Source organism: Dendrobates tinctorius, unplaced genomic scaffold (assembly GCF_039654945.1).
Source record: "Dendrobates tinctorius isolate UK_male_01 unplaced genomic scaffold, ASM3965494v1 ptg000034l, whole genome shotgun sequence".
NCBI lineage: Eukaryota > Metazoa > Chordata > Amphibia > Anura > Dendrobatidae > Dendrobates > Dendrobates tinctorius.
In genome coordinates, this window is record NW_027361702.1 from 16,958,276 (window position 1) to 16,981,342 (window position 23,067).

Sequence of the window (23,067 nt, forward strand, 5' to 3'; positions counted from 1 at the left end):
GCAAAACAAACAGTACTAAGAGTCATAATGCCAAGATACATGTGTGTTTCTTGGTGAGCCTTAAAAAAATCCAAGCAGATGATGTCATAGGAGCACATCAGACCACTTGCAAAGCCAGATGTGGAGCTCAAGTGGGAGGCAGCAACCATAGGGGAAGTTGTTGAAGCCTTGCCGAACCAAGGCAAATAGTAACATTCTGGCACATTTTTGGGGTGTGGCTTACATTTCCTAATTTTGGACATTAACATTTTGATAAATAGAAAGTAATTTTTTTATCGGGGTTTCTGTTAATATTCCTTCTAATGGTTAAAAAAGACAAACAGAGGGACAAAAAATAAACTCATTGGCTACTGCTCCAGCGCCTTGTGATTATTTACATGCTGCATTCACGTTCCCTAAGGTCTTTTATGAAAGTGTGTAAAACGTTCCATGCTCTCGGTAACAGAGTAATGTCCTTAATATACATGTCTTTTATAGCTTCCTTATGACCAGTCTCTTTTAAAGGTGACTTTTCACTGGATTTTTAAAAATTGAAACCAGCGTGACTCCTTCGATTGCCATCGCTTTATTAATTCTGGAGCAATTTCTTTTTTTTGCCTGTGCCCTTCCATTCCAAAGTTATGGCCCCTGGTAGTAAAGGTGTAAATTTCCCCTTCAACCTCATGGGAGTATACCACAGAACTTCCTTGTTGGCGTTTGCTTTTTCCTCTCTGACACTGACCAATCAAAACGTCAAGAAGTTCTATCATATACGCCTGGTTGGTACATAACTTTGGAATGGAGGGGCACAAAAGAAAAAGAAAAACTGTTCCAGAATCCATGGAGCAGCGGCAATTGGAGGAGGTACTAGGTTTAATTTACGAAAAACCAGTAAAATGTCCTCTTTAAATGAAAACATATTACATATTATTAAGTGTAATTGATAAATTTAATGTTGGCCAAATTTTTTTTACGTTATATTCTAATTATTATTTATAAGCAAAAAGTATTCCGACTGCTCATCCTCGGTGCGGCATGGAATCGGGGTGCGATATCATCAGCGTGTATATAATACTTGAGTATGGGTTAGGTTCCTTGCAGGTGTTTAAACTTAATTGGCCGTATGAATTATTGCCTGCAAGTGCTAAATGCATTGTTTTATTCTACTACAAGGTGATGAATTATCTTTTCATACTGAAGGACATGACTTTCAAGGGTAATACCACTGCGCGTACAACATTCCAGTGAATTAAAGATTTTGAACTCACACTATTCCTCACACCTTGATCAGAGTGAAAATGAAGAGGCATCCTAAGCCATTTCTATTAATCTGCACAGTAGGGAAGTAGAAGGTCTTCTGAATAAATAATATCCCATGTGTAAATTACAAACAAAAAAGCTGTGGGTCTGAAGTGTTTGTGTGAATTATGTTCTGTACCCATAAAACCGAAATATGAATAATATATACACTGTATCTTACTAAATAGTTTTGGGCGGTGAAGCCCTATTGTAATCTGTTTAAATAGTTACTTAGCGCTGTTAATTCCACAGTGCTTTTCAGACATCATCATTGTCCCCATTGGGGCTCACAGTCTATATTCCCTATCAGGACATCTTTGGCGTGTGGGTGGAAACCGGAGAACCACGAGGAAACCCATGCAAACACGAGGAAACCCATGCAAACACGAGGAGAACATACAAACTCCAAGCAAATGTTGTCCTTGGTGGGATTTGAACCTAGGACCCCAGTGCTAACCATTAGGCCACCATAATTCCTTAACACAACCATAGAAAATGGGCAGAGAGAAGCCTGTTCACAAAACCACATTCAATCGAAGCAAACCACCCACAAAGGTCAGGGCTCCCCATGTATGCTATGCATTACTCTGACAGTCCAGTTTAGCAGATCAGTCTACCTTTGCAGTACATATGAAGATCTTAGGCTTGTGTGCAACTGCTTGCTCATAAAAAACAATTCATGAAGCTCTGACACACAATTCTTAGGTCCATCCGACAGTTCAGTCTACCTTTGCAGTACATATGAAGATCTTAGGCTTGTGTGCAACTGCTTGCCCATAAAAAACAATTCATGAAGCTCTGACACACAATTCTTAGGTCCATCCTACAGTTCAGTCTACCTTTGCAGTAAGCACATAAGCCCTTGTATGAACAAGCTCCTGGTGTCCATCAGCATTTCTCATCTTCAGCACTTTTCATCGTCTATCGCTTAATGTAGGGATTCTCACCATCCACAACTCCTTGTCTCTACATTTTTTTTTACCTAAAAAGAACTGAGATCCCCAACTGGGTCCATATTATCCTTGATCTAGAGAGTGGTGCACACAGACCAGACTAAGCTAAGTGCAATGGCATTCATACAACATAAACCCTTTATTCACAATGACCTCATGCTAATTTTACATAGTAACTTTGCCACCATGCTGCCCTGAAAGCGAACCTGTCAACAGGTTTGACTTTTATGATATAAGGCCATCACCTTTTAGGTCTGATATAGAGCAGTCTACAATGCTGTATATCTGCCCCCAACCCCACCTGCAAGACAAGAACAAGAAAAATAGCTTTTTTTATACTCACCTGTGGGGCGGTTCAGTCTGAGGCGTGTCACTGGTCTTGGTCTGGCACCTCCCTTTTTTTTGTGATGCCGTTTTCCTCCTGTGCTTTATGTGGATGACATCTCTCTACATCATCCAAGAAGGGTCCCCAGCATCACGCTCCTGAGCATGCATACTATTCTGCCCTGACTAGTGCCGAGTAAAGTATTGCAGTGTGCAGGCACCGGTGCCCTTTTAACTTTCCTTGCGCATGCGCTCTGCAGTGCTTTACTTTATCCTGGTCAGGGCAGAGAAATACACCTGCGCAGGAACGCGATGCCAGGGAGACTGTGTGGATGACGTAGGGATGCATCATCCACTCAAAGCAAGAAAGAGGATGATATCGAAAGAAGCAAGGAAGTGCCAGACCAAAACCAGTGACACCCCTCGGACTGGAGCATCCCGCAGGTGAGTATAAGACAAGTTCTTTTTCTTGTTTTTGCAGGTCGGATTGTGGAAAGATACACAGCAATGTAGAATACTGTATATCAGGCCTGAAAGGTGGTGGTCTTATCTAACATTGATCCAACCTGGTGATAGGTTTGCTTTAATTCACCATAAAAAAGAGCCAGAGTGAAGCCCATTCATAATAATAAATGCAATCCAAGCCTACTACTCAAAAACATCAGGGCTCCTCCTGTGTACTTTACACTTCTATGACAGTCCAGTCAAGCAGGTCAGTCTACTTTTGCAATACACTTGGAGATCTTTAGCTTGTGTGCAACTACTTGTCCATAAAAAATCATGACGCTTTGACACAAAATTCGTAAATCTTATTTAAATGTCAGTGATTTTTCCGTGGTGCAAAAAAAAAAAAATGGACCAATCTTATTCGCGTTTTAACTATCTGAGTTTCTTTAATGATTTTCTTGTTTGTTAGGCATCAAGTTTCCCCCACTGCACAGTGGGAATCTTGAGCCATGCTCTCTGTGGTCTCCCATTCCTCTGCAGCCGCAGAGACTCCTGCTCAGCAGGGTCGCTGCTCCAGGAATCTTGCTCAGGCTGATGCTAGGCATCTGGTTGCTCCTTCTGACTCTGCTATAACTCCATGCCTGAGTCAGCAGCAAGTAGACGCTTCTGGGACTAAGTCCTATCTTTTCGGTACTGAGCATGCCCGTGGGACGACCTCTCATTGGAGGTCGGAGGTCACTTGCACAGGTCCTGCTCGGATTGGTCCACCACAGGGAAGGTCCCGGAAGGATGCAACTATAAAAGAGTCGCATGGCCGCTTGGCCATGCCCTAGTATAGAATCTTATGCTTATTTGTGTATGATGATGGATGCATGTATCTGGTGACTGACTCATTAAGACTCCCCTCCCTTTGATACGCATGTTAGTTAGGGATTCAGAGTGAGAGTCAGCACCAATGGGTGGCTATGCTCAAGCCACTGTGATCCCAGTAGTCTATGCACACTAACATCTGATTGTGCCTCCCTGCTACTGGCACTGTTGTACCTCACCAGGTAGCTGTGACCGCCGTGCGCACCTCTAGCGCTTTCCTCCCCGTCCTGGGTTGTTAGTGGCATCCACCGAAGCGGCCTGTATGCACTTGGTGCGATTAAATATATTATTACCTTTTGCTGGCACCGCAGCCGCGGCACCGAGCGCTGATGGTCTAGAGGAGCTCTAGTCCGGTTCACCTCTATTCACACTGGGTGAAGTTAACCCACTTGTAAGCGTTTAGCCACCATCTTGTTCCGCCATTACTCAGCAGCAGGTTCCATCTCTGCACGGTGGACCCCGGGCTGCGAACGCACCTCATATCTCGTTTCATATTATTTGGTGCGTTCTGCAGTCCTTAACATTGTTTAAAAAAAGAAAAATTGCAAAGCTTCTCCTTACCACTACAAAACAACAACGGATGGTACATTGTTGGCATCCGTGCACTGTCTGTGATTTTCTCCAACCCATAAACCTATATAGGTGATTTTTTTTTCATGATACAAATCAAAAATGGACAGAAGAACAGGCGAAATGCGTGTCGGGGTGGGCCGCAGCAGCAGCTTGGTCACATACTACAGGTATTATTATGTTTACATGCACCTTTTTATGGTCTCCTTGTTTTTGATGGCTTAGGGTGGTTTCACATTAGCGCTTTTTAAGCGCACGCATGGCCGGGGGTAGCTCCGCCCCCGAGCCGGCTCTCTGCCCGGCGTGCCCGCCCCTTGCTTGTAGCGCCGCCTCCTAGCGCACAGCGGCGCCTGCGATCGGCGCACCCTATCTTTAGCATAGGGTGCGCAGATCGTGCGCAGGCCGTGCGCTAGTTGCGCTTTGACCTGCGCTGCGCACTTTTGACGGTGCGCCGTGCGCGCCAAAATCAAACTTTTCGGATTTTGGCGCACACGGCGCACCATCAAAAGTGCGCAGCGCAGGTCAAAGCGCAACTAGCGCACGGCCTGCGCACGATCTGCGCACCCTATGCTAAAGATAGGGTGCGCCGATCGCAGGCGCCGCTGTGCGCTAGGAGGCGGCGCTACAAGCAAGGGGCGGGCACGCCAGGCAGAGAGCCGGCTCGGGGGCGGAGCTACCCCCGGCCGTGCGTGCGCTTAAAAAGCGCTAATGTGAAACCACCCTTAGCAAATGATTTGCAAAGCATTTATGCATTCTAGGCGTTTATAGCCAGCATATAAATAGTGGCAATGTTTTGGCCCTTATATTATATGGGATAATTGTATGCTTTGGATTACTGATTAAACTGGACCATTTTTTGGCTATCATTGGATGTACCATGTAGTGTTTAATATTTAATTATTGTAGTTTATTGTGCACTATCTCGCTGCATGCTCTTTCTCTAGTTTTTTTTTTAGGTAACTATACGTGCACATTGATCTGATTTTATGTATTATTATCTTTTTTGTGAATAAAATTATGTGATTTTTCTATACACTCCTTGTGCCATCAATTTATTTAGTTTGGCTTTAAGTAAATATAGTTCTGTATGGAGTGAGACCTATGCTTTTTAGGCTTTAAGGACTAATATGTATGCATGTGAAAAATAGACATGAAAAATAGATGTCTGAATGAGGTCTTAGCCTGATGTCAGAAGCAGTTAGAAGCTCTCCGGTGAGTGTTGCGACAGAGGAAGTGTGATTTTGTGCCCCCGTTGTGTGAGTTTGCATGGTCTGGTGTAGAACTATTGTAATTTCTAGACCTTCCCGCTTAACGTGGTTGACCAAGGCAGATTTTGGAGATCAGAAATGTCACTAGCTGACTTGGATGTAGGTACAGAATTCATCAAAAGAAAAAGCAATTACGGAGCGCAGCCTTCATCCAAGGTTATACAGATTCTAAATCATTCTCGAATCTTAAAAAGTAATTAAATTTATTGACAGCACATTTCATACCGACCCCTCGGGTGACATATGTACAGCAGTAATACACATCATTTATATACAATGCAAGTACAGATTGCCATGTCCAGTCCCACCGCAGGTTTCCTTTGAGGCTGTTGAGTTTGATCATGTGAAGACTACCTTGGACTTTTGTCTTTCATGTTGTCTCCCTTTTTAACTACTTTAGTAGGTGTTGCTGTAACGACTTCTATTTTGTACTGTTACACCAATAGCTAAAGCTTTATTCTCCACGTTTCTTTTGCAACTGCTGTAAACATCTTGAGACCAATCCATGAAAGCTTTCACTCGAGAATTCTGGCATAAAAGCTTAGAAAAGTCACAAAATTTTGGTGAAACTTGGGAGTTGCACCTAAATTTTGCAACCTCTGGTGTCTTCGCAACAGTTTCCCATTTCAGCAGAGCTGGGTCAGGGGATGGGGCGTGGTGGGGGGATCTTATTCGTGATTTGCTGTGGCATACCGTACACCAGAATTCTCTTTCTAGTCTCTGACTGGAGTGAGATCTCTAGTGTAGCACTAGGAGGTGCATGTCACTCATCATCTTCTCCAGGACTGGACTTCTTCATAAATCAGGAGCGCCTGACTCTAGCACATCCCTTCATCAAGACCGGCATGGACAACGCCAGTCTTGATGAATCAGATCCCTTGTGTTTAGATCCTATATCAGGAACAGGTGGGGGTATTATTGGAGAAGGGGTTTTCTTTGTGTCTCCTATTCCATTTGTTCTTCATTCACAGACTGTTATTCTCCACATGGGCCATGTTTCTCTTTAAGTAGCATTCATTATTTCCTATCATACAAATCACGTACATACTGTATGTTGTCAGTCTATTGGATGGAAAATTATATGTAACGGGAATACATTGAAATAATTTCTTACAATATTATCATTTAGTGTCCTAATTATAGATGTAAGTTTCCTAATTGGCCTATGAATCATTATCCTTTGAGCAGAGATGTCCTTCATGAACTGATTATCTTCTTTAAATACTGAGTCAACTGGCATTCATAGAGTCTTTGGTGCTATATTTTCCATTAGACAAGACATATAAAAACATGTAAAAATGTGAACATAGCCCCAGATCCTGTTTCTTAGGCCAAAAATTGTCACCAGAATGCAACCAATACAATCGGCATGTTAACCAATAGAGCCAAGTAAATGGTAGAGCTATCTGAGTAACGCATGAATTGACACTGCCCCTAAAGTGATGTCAAATAGTTTTCAGTAAAGAAGACATATAATAAATAATATGGTATCAAAAAATAAAAAAGTAAGAAATAACTTTATGCAGGTAAATTGGCTCATAGCAAAATCATCATACAGGAATGATGACCTCCGCGTGTATCACCACAGGAGGTGGCTTCCTCAGAGGTCATCAGGAAGCCACTTTCTTTGGCGATACATGTGGGGTCGTCATTCCATAATGATGCTTTTGCTATTTAGAAATAAGCCACCACCAGAGATGTCTCTCTCGTGGAGAACAAAGGTCAAAGTAATCAGATTTTGCTTTTCCTTTATTTCCACCATATGGTCCCAGAGATATGAGCATTTTTATTTAGTGGTAATTTCTGTGGCCTTTAGCAAAGGTACAGAATTATTTGGAAGCATGTCTGTAGACTGATCTGCATAATTACCCTGTAAGTACTGCCCCCTTGTAATGACCCTAAAATAAGCACTAAATAAAAAGGCCCATAGCTCTGGAACTGTATGTCAGATTTAGAAAAAAGAAACTTGAATACTTGGGGGTGGGGGTGGAGGAGTGAGCTGTAAAAAATAAATAAGAGCAAAAGCTGGACAGTTTTGTCCACGTGATAGGTTCTCTTCAAAAGGTCTCACATCCTCCTGGAAGATCTGGGGTTAGAATATCACTACATATTGTGATTCGCAGATCTTCCATTTAGCTTGTGTGTTTGTGTTTCATAGTAAATGGATTTTGTTTCCTTTAGTGCTGAAGAGGTTAATGACCCTTACTATGCTTGTTAGAAACTTGCAGCTCCATCTCACAGCTGTTCCTGATCTGGTCATTCCTCTTCATATAAATTTTGGTTAGACTTTCTCTTACTTACCAGGGAAAGCTTTTCTTCCTAGCTCCTTGAAGTCGCTGTGCTGAATTGGAGATTGTTTTTGCCACTGTAGATTGTTGCATGCTGTTTTTGGGTGTATGCTATCCTCATTATCCTATTCCAATTTGGTAAGTACATACCTATCCTTCCCTATATACCTCTGAACCTTTGGTGAGTGTTTGTATGTCTGTTGTTTTCTGTTATCCCTGCCTGTCATACTTGATGATACACCAGCATTTTGTCATTGGCCTCATTGGGGAGGGAAAGGGGACAGCTTAGGGAATAACAGGAAAACAGTAAGGCTGGTGGCCCAAACCTCCTCACCTTTAGAGGTAACTTTGGGAGCAATAATAGTTAGGGCCCCAGTCCTAGGGATGGCTCATGGCCCCTTTCCCTAATCACAAACAGTTACAGCATGACCATAGGTCATAGAAAATTGAATAACATTACACCATGGTATCTCTGATCTGATTTCTTATTCCAGAGAAATCCATTTTTTTTCTTGATATGTATATTAGCCATTAAGATCTTTTCATGGAATCATAGAATCATAGAATCGTAGAGTTGGAAGGGACCTCCTGGGCCATCTGGTCCAACCCCCCGCTCAAAGCAGGATTCGCTAAATCATCCCAGTCAGATGTCTGTCCAGCCTCTGTTTGAAGACTTCCATTGAAGGAGAACTCACCACTTCTCGTGGCAACCTGTTCCACTCATTGATCACTCTAACTGTCAAAAAGTTTTTTCTAATATCTAATCTGTGTTTCCTCCCATTCAGTTTCATCCCATTGCTTCTAGTCTTTCCTTGTGCAAATGAGAATAAAGTTGATCCTTCTGCAATGTGACAGCCCTTTAGATATTTGGCCAGACATGGATCTTCCTTAGGGTCCTGTCACACATAGCGATGCACCAGCGATCCCGACAACGATATTACCTTGTCAGGATTGCTGGTGTGTCGCTACATGATCGCTGGTGAGCTGCCAAACAGGCAGCTTCACCAGCGATCAGCACCAGCGACACGGGGATAACAAGTGACGCACGTTGCTTAGTTACCCACTGTGCACCTTAGTTACTAGCGCGCTGGTGCAGGAAGCTGGTAACCAAGGTACACATCGGGTTTCTAAGCAGCGCGCGACATTTAGAAACCCGATGTGTACCTTGGTTACCAGCTCCCTGCACCAGCGCGCTGGTAACTAAGGTACACATCGGGTTTCTAAACGCTGCGCGCCGCTGAGAAACCCTGTGTTTACCTTAGTTACCAGTTCGCTGATCGTTGATCTCCCGCCTGTCGCACGCAGTGATGCGTGCTGGCCAGCGGGAGACCAGCGATCAAAAAAATGTCCTGGCTATTCCAGGATGATCAGCGATACCCGGCAGGGGGGCCAGTCGCTGGTCAGTGTGTGACACCCCATAGTCCGGTTGTCACAGTGACATCACCTCCCTCTAAGAGGTGAAGTCATGCTTGGAGGCAGAAAGGGACCCCCATGCCAGGTAATAGATTAAATCACAATTTCCTACTGCAGGTCAGAAAAGGGAGATGTCTTATAAATTCTGGCCAGCAGAGGGGGTTGGTGAGTCAGCTAGAGGTGAGCTGAGGGGGTTGTCATGGAAATGAGAGCAGCTGTGAGCAGTGAGGAAATGACAAGACAGTTAAAAAACGTGAGGTAAAAAGATCTTTCTGGAAGATCCTGTCAAATGAAGACAGGGAGCTTATCTGAGAGGAGCTCGATAGGCAGAGCTGATCTGTGAAGAGGGAAAGGACAAGAGCAGAGACTGAGAGACTCTAGGAAAGCTAAAATACTGCATATAGCAGACCCCTGAGTGAAGCGCTAATAAAGCGAAAAGGGACATCAGAGTCCTAGGCTGACAGGAGCTGTAAGTCCTGATAGCCGAATCTGAAAGTACAGGGGATGGTAAATTCCTGTGCACATTGAGCACCTGAGGTCACGTCAGCGGATAAGGAGCCCGGGGCCGACGGTGAAGAGAACGGTACCCGTGGAATAGGCTCACGCTGACAGCCGTACAGGTTAGTGAAACCATCATGAATAGAGGGTCGCAGCATAGTTATATACAGCGGAGACTCACACACAAAGCGCAGAAAGAAAGGTCATAAATCCCCACCTGGCAAGGTGGATCCCCTGAATGCCTCCAGGCGAGCCGGACTCATTCCATCACCTGTATGTGGTACTCCGGACTGCAAACTATTACCAGTAAAAGGAAAAGAAACTGCACCTCTCTGTGTCTTTCTCTCATTTATCTGCACCCCAACGTTCACAGCCATTTTTACTATTTATTTAACATCTTTGCCCTGGGACTACAGCCCTACCTGTGGAGGGCTACAACTAGAGTTGAGCGACTTTTGGTTTTTTAGAGTCGCGTTTCGTTTCGTGAAACCCGACTTTTCCAAAAGTCGGGTCGAGCAAGATCGTCCGATTACAGGGAGAAGTCGGGGTCGTCCCGAAACACGAAACCCAATGTAAGTCAATGGGGAATAAAAGTCGGCAGTGAGAGGAGGACAGGAAACACACCTACAGTGCCCATTTGAATGCCAAAAGCATCAATTCTTCTTACTTAAGCTTGTCAACCTTAATTAACTTCATAATACAAGTTACGCACTGAAAAATGGGGGTTATTTGGCTAAAGTTGTGGGGGGGTAGGGCTGGCTCCAGGTTTTCATGTGCCCTGGGCGAAAGAGCGCCCCATTAACACATACCACAACTCATCATGCTCCGATACGGCAGAGAAATAGCGGTATAGTACAATGAAAAATACTTCACTTTTTACATCTCATGACGAGGCCCATCTATTTCTCCATACAGAATCATTGGTCCCATATAATGTTTGAAACAGTATATGATGAGCTCCACATAATGCTACAGTATATGTTGGTCCCCATGGATGAAGCTCCACTGTCTTATGGGCCCAAATAATGCTCCAAACATAATGGGCCCCATTTCTAATGCTCTAGTGTATAATGGGCCCTGTAAATGCTGCTCCAGTGTCTGATGTTCACCTTTGGAATGTTCCAGTGTATGGTGGGCACCATCTATCATTCTTCAGAGTATAGTGCTCCCCAAAAATTGCTGTCCCAACATTGAAAACAATCAAATAAGTCTCCTCGCTAGGGAATCCCTGTACTTGTCTGGACTCCTCGTCGTCCCCATCTTCCATCTCACTGCACAGTATTTCAACTTTGGAAGTGCTGTGATCCTGAGCAAGCAGGGGGGGCCCACTCGTTGGCGACGGCACTGTCACAGGGCCCATGATAGTACGGTGGTGTGTCTGATGGCGGGTGGGCCGAACCTGCACTTTCATCTGCAGCTTCCTCTTTGTCACCGTGTAAGATGGAACTGTATATGGGAAGGGTAACCTGAGTTTCATCAGGGTCAGATTCAGGCCGTGTAGCGTGCGAGGGGAATGTAGTGGTCTGGGTCAATGTACCAGCAGATTCATCGAGCAGTGGCTGGGCATCAGTGCACTTGTGTCGCCCCCAGGAGTACGGTCGCCACAGTGGCATTACCTTCTTCCTAGGGAGTGTGATGTCATGCTTGGGAGCAACGAACGATCTCTCTAGCAGGTTAACTGATTGGGCGGCGTTATTCCCACGAGTCATGACCCTCCAAACAGCGTTCATGAAGGCAAAGTGTTTGTTTTACGTGGGCAGTATGATTGCAAAGCTGAACCTTAAAGGAATGTCCAGAAGGGCACCACCAGGAGTGGAGCCTACGGTTAAATTCGACTCCACCTGGGAAACCTCAACCATGCCAGCTACAGAACAGATGCACACATTGCAAGCTTAATTCCGTTAACGAACGAGACTCTGTCATGCCCCGCGGTCCGAGTCCGGCTTACTAGAGGGACACGTGAGGCTCTGGCACATGAGATTGGCCAATAACTGGTGTGTCATGCCATTACATGTCCGTGGCTGCATGTGCGCTACACTGAAAAGGCCAGCGTTTGTCGCTTACAGGTGCAGATAACCCGCTGAACAACGTTAGTGATGGGGATCACTGATGACAATTATTACCCGCGAACAATGATTTCCCAGTAAGTGCAGGTCAACCGCAGTTCCGGAATTAGGCCTAACCGTCATTCCTGAAAAAATGAAAAACTTACATGTGCAAACCACAGGTGCTGTAGCTTGCTTAACAGCTCGCCAGCCGTTCTCACGCCCGGTATGGATTGCACGTGATTGCACAAAGGTTAGAAAGGGTACCGTATCCCCGGATAACATGTATGGATAGCGTACACATTCAAAATATATGTCTGTACATCAGGAGGCAGGCTCAGACGGTGTTAGGCCCAGTATGGATTGCACGTGATTGCACAAAGGTGAGAAAGGGTACCGTATCCCCGGATAACATGTATGGATAGCGTACACATTCAAAATATATGTCTATACATCAGGAGGCAGGCTCAGACGGTGTTAGGCCCAGTATGGATTGCACGTGATTGCACAAAGGTTAGAAAGGGTACCGTATCCCCGGATAACATGTATGGATAGCGTACACATTCAAAATATATGTCTGTACATCAGGAGGCAGGCTCAGACGGTGTCAGGCACAGTATGGATTGCACGTGATTGCACAAAGGTTAGAAAGGGTACCGTATCCCCGGATAACATGTATGGATAGCGTACACATTCAAAATATATGTCTGTACATCAGGAGGCAGGCTCAGACGGTGTCAGGCACAGTATGGATTTGACGGCCCAGATTACACAGCGGAGGAGCAGGGAGAGGTAAAGATTGCAAATGCTGGGGCCCTGCCCAAGCAAGGGGGGCCCACTCGTGGGCGTCGGTACTGGCACTGGGCCCCTCATAGTATGGCGGTGTGTCTGACGGCGGGTGTGCACCACCACCGTCAGAGACACTTGATTGCACTATGAGGGACCCTGTGCCAGTGCCCGCACCCAAGAGTCGGCCTACCCACCTGTCCAGGGCAACGGCACTCGCACGGTGTCGTACGCTAGGTGGTGACCCCGGCCATGGGGGGGGAGGCAGCACAGTTAGGGAGTTTTAGAAAGTGGCATATGTTGATGTTGGACATTCAGCTGATGCAAAAGGCGAAATAGGTGAAGTCCCAGGAAGAGGTGGACCAAAGCAAGCCATTTTTCTGTCACCCTATGTGTCATCAGGGGAAGGTGGGACAAAATCCTTGGAAACCCATGCATGGTTCATTTTAATGAAAGTTAGATCATCCACATTTTGGGTTGACAGACGGGTCCTTTTTTCTGTCAGGATTGATCCAGCTGCACTGAAGACTCTTTCCGATAGCACACTTGCAGCTGGGCAAGCGAGCTCCTGTAAGGCATATTGGGCCAATTCAGGCCAGGTGTCCAGTTTAGCGGCCCAATAGTCAAAGGGGAATGACCTGTGTGGGAGAACATCGATATGGGAGGAAAAGTAGTTTGTAACCATAGTTGACAACTGCTGTCTCCTGTCACTTTCCATCGATGCAGTATTACCAGTTGTGTGAGCGGTATTTGAAAAATCAGTCCACAACATTGTCATGAAACCCCTGTCTCCAACGCCACTTCTGCTGTGTGCACCACGAACACCTCTGCCAAGCTGCCCCCGGCCCGTACGGCTCGTGTGAGAACCATCACCGCTGCTGTGTGCTGGGAATGCCTCAAGCAACCGATTTACCAGAGTTGCTTGTTTATTAGCCAATATTAGGTCAAGGTTCTCCTGTGGCATGATGTTTTGTAATTTGCCTTTATAGCGTGGATCCAGGATGCTGGCCAACCAGTAGTCGTCATCGTTCATCATTTTGGCAATGCGGGGGTCCCTTTTTAGGATCTGCAAGGCATAATCTGACATGTGGGCCAATGTTCCCGGTGTCAATGATGCACTGCGAGTGCTGGGTGGAGGAGCACTTTCTGGCAAATCCACATCCCTCCAGTCACGCACAAACCCTGTACCAGACCTTGCCACGCCAACATTTTCACTTGCCCCACGAGATGCATCCTCCTCCCCTAAGTAATCATCCCCATCATCCTCCTCCTCCTCCTCTTCTTCCTCCACCTCGTCCAGGAGAGGTCCCTGAGCAGACAATGGCTGAATGTCATCAAGGATTCCCTCCTCCTCTTCCTCCTCATCAACATTGGCTGCAGACGCCTGCTCCTTAAGGTGCGTCAAAGTTTGCATGAGCAGACGCATAAGTGGGATGCTCATGCTTAGGATGGCGTCGTCTGCGCTTACCAGACGTGTGCATTCCTCAAAACACTGAAGGACTTTACAGAGGTCTTTCAGCTTCGACCACTGCACACCTGTCAACTCCATGTCTGCTCTCAAAGTGCCTGGCCGTGTATCCTCCCACAAATGCATTATGGCCTGCCTCTGCTCGCACAGCCGCTCCACCATGTGCAGGGTGGAGTTCCACCTTGTTGCAATGTCGATAATGAGGCGGTGGTTGGGAAGGTGGAGCAATCGCTGCAGCTTCTGCATACGAACGGAGCGTACAGGCGACCGGCGGATGTGCGCGCACAGTCTTCGCACCTTCTGGAGCAGGGCTGTTAACTCCGGATAATTTTTGAGGAAGCACTGCACCACCAGGTTCAAGGTGTGAGCCAAGCAAGGAATATGGCTGAGTTTTGAAAGGGCTATGGCTGCCACAAAATTACGGCCGTTATCACTAACTACCTTGCCTGCCTCAAGATGTACACTGCCCAGCCATGACTCAGTTTGTCGCTTCAAGTACTCGGCCAGCACCTCGGCGGTGTGTCTGTCGCCCAAACACATCATCTGCAACACAGCCTGCTGACGCTTTCCACTAGCTGCTCGATAGGGGGACACATCGTGTGCAACAGTGGCAGCTGCAGATGGAGTGCTCGTACGACTGCACTCTGTGGACGAGCTTTCGCTTCTGGAGGAGGTGGAGGAGGAGGAGGGTCGAACGCCTACAGCCAACTGTTTCCTAATCCGTGGGCTAGGCAGCACTGTCCCACCACCGCTGTCCCCTGTGGACCCTGCATCCACCACATTAACCTAGTATGCAGTGATGGACACGTAACGGCCCTGGCCATGCCGACTGGACCATGCATCAGTTGTGAGGTGCACCTTTCCGCTCACTGACTGCTTGAGTGCATGGACAATGCGGTCTTTCACATGATGGTGGAGGGCTGGGATGGCTTTGCGAGAAAAGAAGTGGCGACTGGGTAGGTCATAGTGTGGTACTGCATAGGCCATGAGTTCGCGGAAAGCTGTGCTTTCCACCAACCGAAAGGGCATCATCTCAAACGAGATTAGTTTGGCAATGTGGGCGTTCAAACCCAGTGTACGCGGATGAGAGACTGAGTACTTTCTTGACCTACTCATAGTGTCTGGGAGGGTGAGCTGGACTTGAGAGCTGCATATGGTGGAAGTAGCGGTGGACAGGGCGGACTGAGAGAGGGTTGATGATGGTGATGGAGTTGGTGTTCTTTCTGATGGCCTAGAATCAGTCTTTCGTTGATATAACAGTGGGATTCCCTGACTGCTGTGGCCTTGCAACGACACCTCAACATTTGCTGCTGTGCTAACCGGTGGGCTTACAGTGGGGGAAACAATGTAGCATTGCTGACTACCTTCGTTGTGATCATTTGCACATGTGGCACTTGAGGTTTGGTGTTGTGTCCACGCTTGCAAGTGCATGCTGGTTAAATGTCTAAGCATGCAACTGGTATTCAAATTTTTCAGATTTTTCCCTCGGCTAAAGGTCTTTGCGCACTTCTTACAGATAACCTTGGCCTGATCATGAGGATTTTGGTCAAAAAAGTGCCACACTGCACTCTTCCTACTTTGGCAGACATTTTGCAGCCTAGCACGCTGTGATCTTTTGACCCTCTGGACAAGCTGTCCAGCAACTCTTTTGATGTTTGGAACCTGTCTTTGGAGTGCTCCGGGCCTGCCAGATAACAGCTGTTGCGATGTCGATGTCTGCTGTGGATGCTCCTCATCTGAGCTATTGGAAGCAGCACCCTCTTCCCCCAATGGATGCCAATCTGGGTCAACAACTGGGTCATCCATCACCTCCTCTTCTATGTCATGTGCACTTTCCTCTGGGTCACCGTGTATGGTGGTATAGTGTGCGGGAAGGGGCACCTGAGTCTCATCAGGGTCAGAATCTGGCTCTGTACACTGCGAGGACAATGTAGTGCTCTGAGTGAATGTACCAGCAGAATCATCCATCAGCGGCTGTGCATCAGTGCACTCCATGTCAGATTCATCTTGGCCTGGGTAATTCACCATTTCACTTGATAATCCAGGCATGGTATGTGAAAACAGCTCCATGGAGTAATCAGTAGTATGGCCTGCATCATCCTTCAATCTTGTTTGGGGTGAAGGAAACAAGGAAAGGTGTGGTTCATGAACATGAGCCTCCAATGACGACTCAGTGCTTTTACTTTTTACAACTGAAGAAGAGGAGGCGATAGAGCTGGAGGCTGAGTCACCAATGTAAGACAAAACTTTTTCCTGATGCTCTGGCTTTAAAAGCGGTTTGCCAATTCCTAGAAAACTAAGCATTCGAGGCCTTATGTAGCCAGACGATGACGCAGGCTCAACACCTCCTGCATTCGGTCCTATTTTGCTCTTGCCACTACCATCAGATCCACCACCAGCACCATCATTACCAGCTGCCAACCCCCGCCCAATTCCACGGCCTCTTCCACCAGCCTTCCTCATTTTTGGAAGAAATGTAGACAAAATCCAACAAACTATATAGTAATGTAAAACAAGGTAAAAGGTGTCTATAGGACAGGGGAGATTTTGAATTTCTGCAGACACTTGTGGACACTGGACACTTTTGGATTGTGTGAGGCCCACTGATATCTGAGCGCTATGTGACAGGCTCGATGGCACAGCTGTGACCAAAGTGACTAGAGGATAAGGGAGATTTTGAATTTCTGCAGACACTTGTGGACACTGGACACTTTTGGATTGTGTGAGGCCCAATGAATATCTGAGCGCTATGTGACAGGCTCGATGGCACAGCTGTGACAAAAGTGACGAGAGGATAAGGGAGATTTTGAATTTCTGCAGACACTTGTGGACACTGGACACTTTTGAATTGTGTGAGGCCCACTGATATCTGAGCGCTATGTCACAGGCTCGATGGCACAGCTGTGACAAAAGTGACGAGAGGATAAGGGAGATTTTGAATTTCTGCACACACTTGTGGACACTGGACACTTTTGGATTGTGTGAGGCCCAATGAATATCTGAGCGCTATGTGACAGGCTCGATGGCACAGCTGTGACCAAAGTGACTAGAGGATAAGGGAGATTTTGAACTTCTGCAGACACTTGTGGACACTGGACACTTTTGGATTGTGTGAGGCCCACTGATATCTGAGCGCTATGTGACAGGCTCGATGGCACAGCTGTGACAAAAGTGACGAGAGGATAAGGGAGATTTTGAATTTCTGCAGACACTTGTGGACACTGGACACTTTTGGATTGTGTGAGGGCCACTGATATCTGAGCGCTATGTCACAGGCTCGATGGCACAGCTGTGACAAAAGTGACGAGAGGATAAGGGAAATTTTGAATTTCTGCAGACACTTGTGGACACTGGACACTTTTGGATTGTGTGAGGGCCACTGATATCTGAGCGCTATGTCACAGGCTCGATGGCACAGCTGTGACAAAAGTGACGAGAGGATAAGGGAGATTTTGAATTTCTGCAGACACTTGTGGACACTGGACACTTTTGGATTGTGTGAGGCCCACTGATATCTGAGCGCTATGTCACAGGCTCGATGGTACAGCTGTGACAAAAGTGACAAGAGGATAAGGGAGATTTTGAATTTCTGCACACACTTGTGGACACTGGACACTTTTGGATTGTGTGAGGCCCAATGAAAATCTGAGCGCTATGTGACAGGCTCGATGGCACAGCTGTGACCAAAGTGACTAGAGGATAAGGGAGATTTTGAATTTCTGCAGACACTTGTGGACACTGGACACTTTTGGATTGTGTGAGGCCCACTGATATCTGAGCGCTATGTCACAGGCTCGATGGCACAGCTGTGACAAAAGTGACGAGAGGATAAGGGAGATTTTGAATTTCTGCACACACTTGTGGACACTGGACACTTTTGGATTGTGTGAGGCCCAATGAATATCTGAGCTCTATGTGACAGGCTCGATGGCACAGCTGTGACCAAAGTGACTAGAGGATAAGGGAGATTTTGAATTTCTGCAGACACTTGTGGACACTGGACACTTTTGGATTGTGTGAGGCCCAATGAATATCTGAGCGCTATGTGACAGGCTCGATGGCACAGCTGTGACAAAAGTGACGAGAGGATAAGGGAGATTTTGAATTTCTGCAGACACTTGTGGACACTGGACACTTTTGGATTGTGTGAGGCCCACTGATATCTGAGCGCTATGTCACAGGCTCGATGGCACAGCTGTGACAAAAGTGACGAGAGGATAAGGGACATTTTGAATTTCTGCACACACTTGTGGACACTGGACACTTTTGGATTGTGTGAGGCCCAATGAATATCTGAGCGCTATGTGACAGGCTCGATGGCACAGCTGTGACCAAAGTGACTAGAGGATAAGGGAGATTTTGAATTTCTGCAGACACTTGTGGACACTGGACACTTTTGGATTGTGTGAGGCCCACTGATATCTGAGCGCTATGTGACAGGCTCGATGGCACAGCTGTGACAAAAGTGACGAGAGGATAAGGGAGATTTTGAATTTCTGCACACACTTGTGGACACTGGACACTTTTGGATTGTGTGAGGCCCAATGAATATCTGAGCGCTATGTGACAGGCTCGATGGCACAGCTGTGACCAAAGTGACTAGAGGATAAGGGAGATTTTTAATTTCTGCAGACACTTGTGGACACTGGACACTTTTGGATTGTGTGAGGCCCAATGAATATCTGAGCGCTATGTGACAGGCTCGATGGCACAGCTGTGACAAAAGTGACGAGAGGATAAGGGAGATTTTGAATTTCTGCAGACACTTGTGGACACTGGACACTTTTGGATTGTGTGAGGCCCAATGAATATCTGAGCGCTATGTGACAGGCTCGATGGCACAGCTGTGACCAAAGTGACGAGAGGATAAAGGAGATTTTGAATTTCTGCACACACTTGTGGACACTGGACACTTTTGGATTGTGTGAGGCCCAATGAATATCTGAGCGCTATGTGACAGGCTCGATGGCACAGCTGTGACAAAAGTGACGAGAGGATAAGGGAGATTTTGAATTTCTGCAGACACTTGTGGACACTGGACACTTTTGGATTGTGTGAGGCCCACTGATATCTGAGCGCTATGTCACAGGCTCGATGGCACAGCTGTGACAAAAGTGACGAGAGGATAATGGAGATTTTGAATTTCTGCACACACTTGTGGACACTGGACACTTTTGGATTGTGTGAGGCCCAATGAATATCTGAGCGCTATGTGACAGGCTCGATGGCACAGCTGTGACCAAAGTCACTAGAGGATAAGGGAGATTTTCAATTTCTGCAGACACTTGTGGACACTGGACACTTTTGGATTGTGTGAGGCCCACTGATATCTGAGCGCTATGTGACAGGCTCGATGGCACAGCTGTGACAAAAGTGACGAGAGGATAAGGGAGATTTTGAATTTCTGCAGACACTTGTGAACCCTGGACACTTTTGGATTGTGTGAGGGCCACTGATATCTGAGCGCTATGTCACAGGCTCGATGGCACAGCTGTGACAAAAGTGACGAGAGGATAAGGGAGATTTTGAATTTCTGCAGACACTTGTGGACACTGGACACTTTTGGATTGTGTGAGGCCCACTGATATCTGAGCGCTATGTCACAGGCTCGATGGCACAGCTGTGACAAAAGTGACTAGAGGATAAGGGAGATTGGATTGCTTTTAAAAAAGCAGTTTGCAGAGCAGTGGGTAAACAGCAATGCCAGCCTGTCAGGAAGCCTTAAAAGGCAGCCCAACAACCAACACCACTGATACACCACAATATAGACTCCCCTTGCACTGCACACACAGTGACTGGTGTGTTGTGCAGGCCAAATCGCTAGTAGCAGAAGCAGTTTTTTTTTCTTCTCAGCAGGACAAAAAAAAAAAATTGGGATTGCTTTTAAAAAAGCAGTTTGCGGCGCTGTGGGTAAACAGCAATGCAGGAATGTCAGGAAGCCTTAGAAGGCAGCCCAACAACCAACACCACTGATACACCACTATATAGCCTCCCCTTGCACTGCACACACAGTGACTGGTGTGTTGTACAGGCCAAATCGCTAGCAGCAGAAGCAGTTTTTTTTTCTTCTCAGCAGGACAAAAAAAAAAATTGGGATTGCTTTTAAAAAAGCAGTTTGCGGAGCAGTGGGTAAACAGCAATGCAGGAATGTCAGGAAGCCTTAGAAGGCAGCCCAACAACCAACACCACTGATACACCACTATATAGCCTCCCCTTGCACTGCACACACAGTGACTGGTGTGTTGTACAGGCCAAATCGCTAGCAGCAGAAGCAGTTTTTTTTTCTTCTCAGCAGGACAAAAAAAAAATTGGGATTGCTTTTAAAAAAGCAGTTTGCGGAGCAGTGGGTAAACAGCAATGCAGGAATGTCAGGAAGCCTTAGAAGGCAGCCCAACAACCAACACCACTGATACACCACTATATAGCCTCCCCTTGCACTGCACACACAGTGACTGGTGTGTTGTGCAGGCCAAATCGCTAGCAGCAGAAGCAGTTTTTTTGTCTTCTTCCCTGCCTAACGCTCTCCCTACAGAATCAGCAGCAACCTCTCCCTATACTGAGATCGGCAGAAGTAAGATGGCGGTCGGCGTGCACGCCCTTTTATACCCCCTGTGACGCCCACCAAAGCAAGCCAATCACTTGCATGCCCTTCTGAAAGATGGTGGTGACCCCTGCCTATGTCATCACGTTGCCCACAGTGTCCGTGGATCCTGATTGGCTGAAAAAGAGCGCAAAACAAACTTTTGAAACGCGACTTTGGCGCATAAGTCGCCGACCTCGTGGCCGACCTCATCCTAGGGTCGGGTTTCGTTTCATGAAACCCGACTTTGCCAAAAGTCGGCGACTTTTGAAATTTTTCGACCCGTTTCGCTCAACTCTAGCTACAACATCATAGCTGCGCCCAACATCCATCCCAGAGAAGCCACACTGCTGGTCACCTCTGACTAGAATACCACAGGTGGCATCACGTATTTTATCATCTATAAACATTATCTTTATTTTTACCACATAAATACCACACAACTTTCCCCTATTTTATTACTGGATGCCTCTGGGCCACGGACTGGGTCACCGCCGCCATGACACCGTCCCCCCATGGAAGACTACGGGCCCGGTACTGAGTACACCCAGACCCCGTGGGGCGCTCCAAGTGTCACACACAGCGATCTCGCTGGTGAGATCGCTGTTGCGTCACAAAACTTGTGGACTCAGCAGCGATCTCGCTAGGGAGACCGCTATGTGTGATGGGGGCTTTAGAATCTGCACTCAAAATTTATTTTACATGAAAGGAGGTGTTACCAGTGTGAAACTTGTAGACTAGGAGAGCAGACTGTCAGTCATTACCAGGGGGGGAGATTTAGGGAGATCTATGTACAGCCCATTAGAGCTTTAACAGCTCATTTAGATGTTAAAGGGAACCTGTCAGCAGGATTGTGCGCAGTAACCTACAGTGTCAGGTCAGCGCCGTTACTGTATACTGATTACAAAGATGCTTGGTAATAAAATTTGTCTTGTGGTTGTTGTTTAATCTTTATTTTCAGTTTTGAGTTAATGATATGCTTGTGCTTTGGGGCGGCCTGTGGGAGGTCTTCATGTGGTCCTCTGATTAGGTATTCACCAGTATGGCTTCTGACAGGTGACTGATCCCTCAGTAAATAAAAAAAAATGCACTCTGTAGTGCAAAAGCATGTCAATGTGTAATATATGGAATATGAATAGCAATACTATCATGATCCATGCTGCATCAGGACAGATAAAAGCACAGGTAACCTTTTCTTTTCCTTAAGCTGTGCTTAAGGTTGGTTTTTGCCCCCGACGGCCATTAGGATTATTGCACTGTAGTGTCATTTGTTCTAAGTTTCCCCCGGTGGTGGTGAGCCTCATTGCACTCTAGTTTCTTTAGTTAAGTGCACATGATTATAATGCAGGTGTGATTGCTGGCTCTGCTATAAAAAAGTCACAGGTGTTGCTATCAGTGTTGGTGATAGTGTTCATTTCAACCATCCTTGGTGGAGGAAGAAGCTGGAGAGCGTTCCTTGCAGCACTGTCTTAGCCCTGGTGTGGAAGGAGTCATAGGGGATTTCCTTGCAGCTCTGGTGGAGCTTGGTGGCAGCGTTTCAGGAGGAGAGCTGCATTCTGGTGGTGGACTCTGTTGCCATGAGCAAGTGCAACACAGTAAAGCTAAGTGGTGTTTCCCTGTTTGTGTTTTTCCTTAGTGTGTATTAGTACAGTGGTGGGGCCAGTGCCTGCGCCACCCAGCTCCCTAGCAAAGGATAGGTGTAGGGTGTGCTAGGGCGACAGGTTCCTGATCGGCGCCCGGTGTGGAACCGGCATAGGGAACGTTAGGAGCGTTAGGGACACTCACTCAGGGGAGTGCAGGAGGTCTCCATGTCCCCTTTCCCTATCGCAGGGCCACCGTTGTAACTGTTGTTCCCTTCCCCTTGTCTTGTTGTTTTAGTTACCGGCCTGCGAGCCGTGTCACACAGGACAGTATCACGTGCCGCGTCTTGTTGGTTTAGTTACCGGCCTGCTGGTCGCTTCACACAGGACGGGTCCACGTGACAAATACTGTTTCTGGATACTAGGAAAAAATTAGATGCTTAGCACATAATTTGGCCAATTCATGCATGCCCATCAACCAACGACAAGGTGGTCTCAAAACTGATGCGTCCTAACATGTCTAATGTGAATACCTCTCTAAGACTGGGATCACACTACCATGCCGGGTGTTGATGCAAGAGACTCGTGCGAGTCTCTCGTATCACAAACGGTAGTGTGATCCCAGCCTAACTCTGAAGTCTGAATTCCTGGGTAAATGTGATCACCTCTCTTCCAAGTCTGATTTTATGGGTAGTTAGG

The 23,067-nt window shown here is 46.6% G+C and overlaps 1 protein-coding gene across 2 annotated transcripts in view; it reads left to right on the top strand.

Moving 5' to 3' along the window:
• ASTN2 (astrotactin 2) overlaps positions 1–23,067 on the top strand; it is a 1,339,273-nt gene that overhangs the window by 801,931 nt on the left and 514,275 nt on the right. The gene's annotated exons all lie outside the window — the stretch shown is intronic.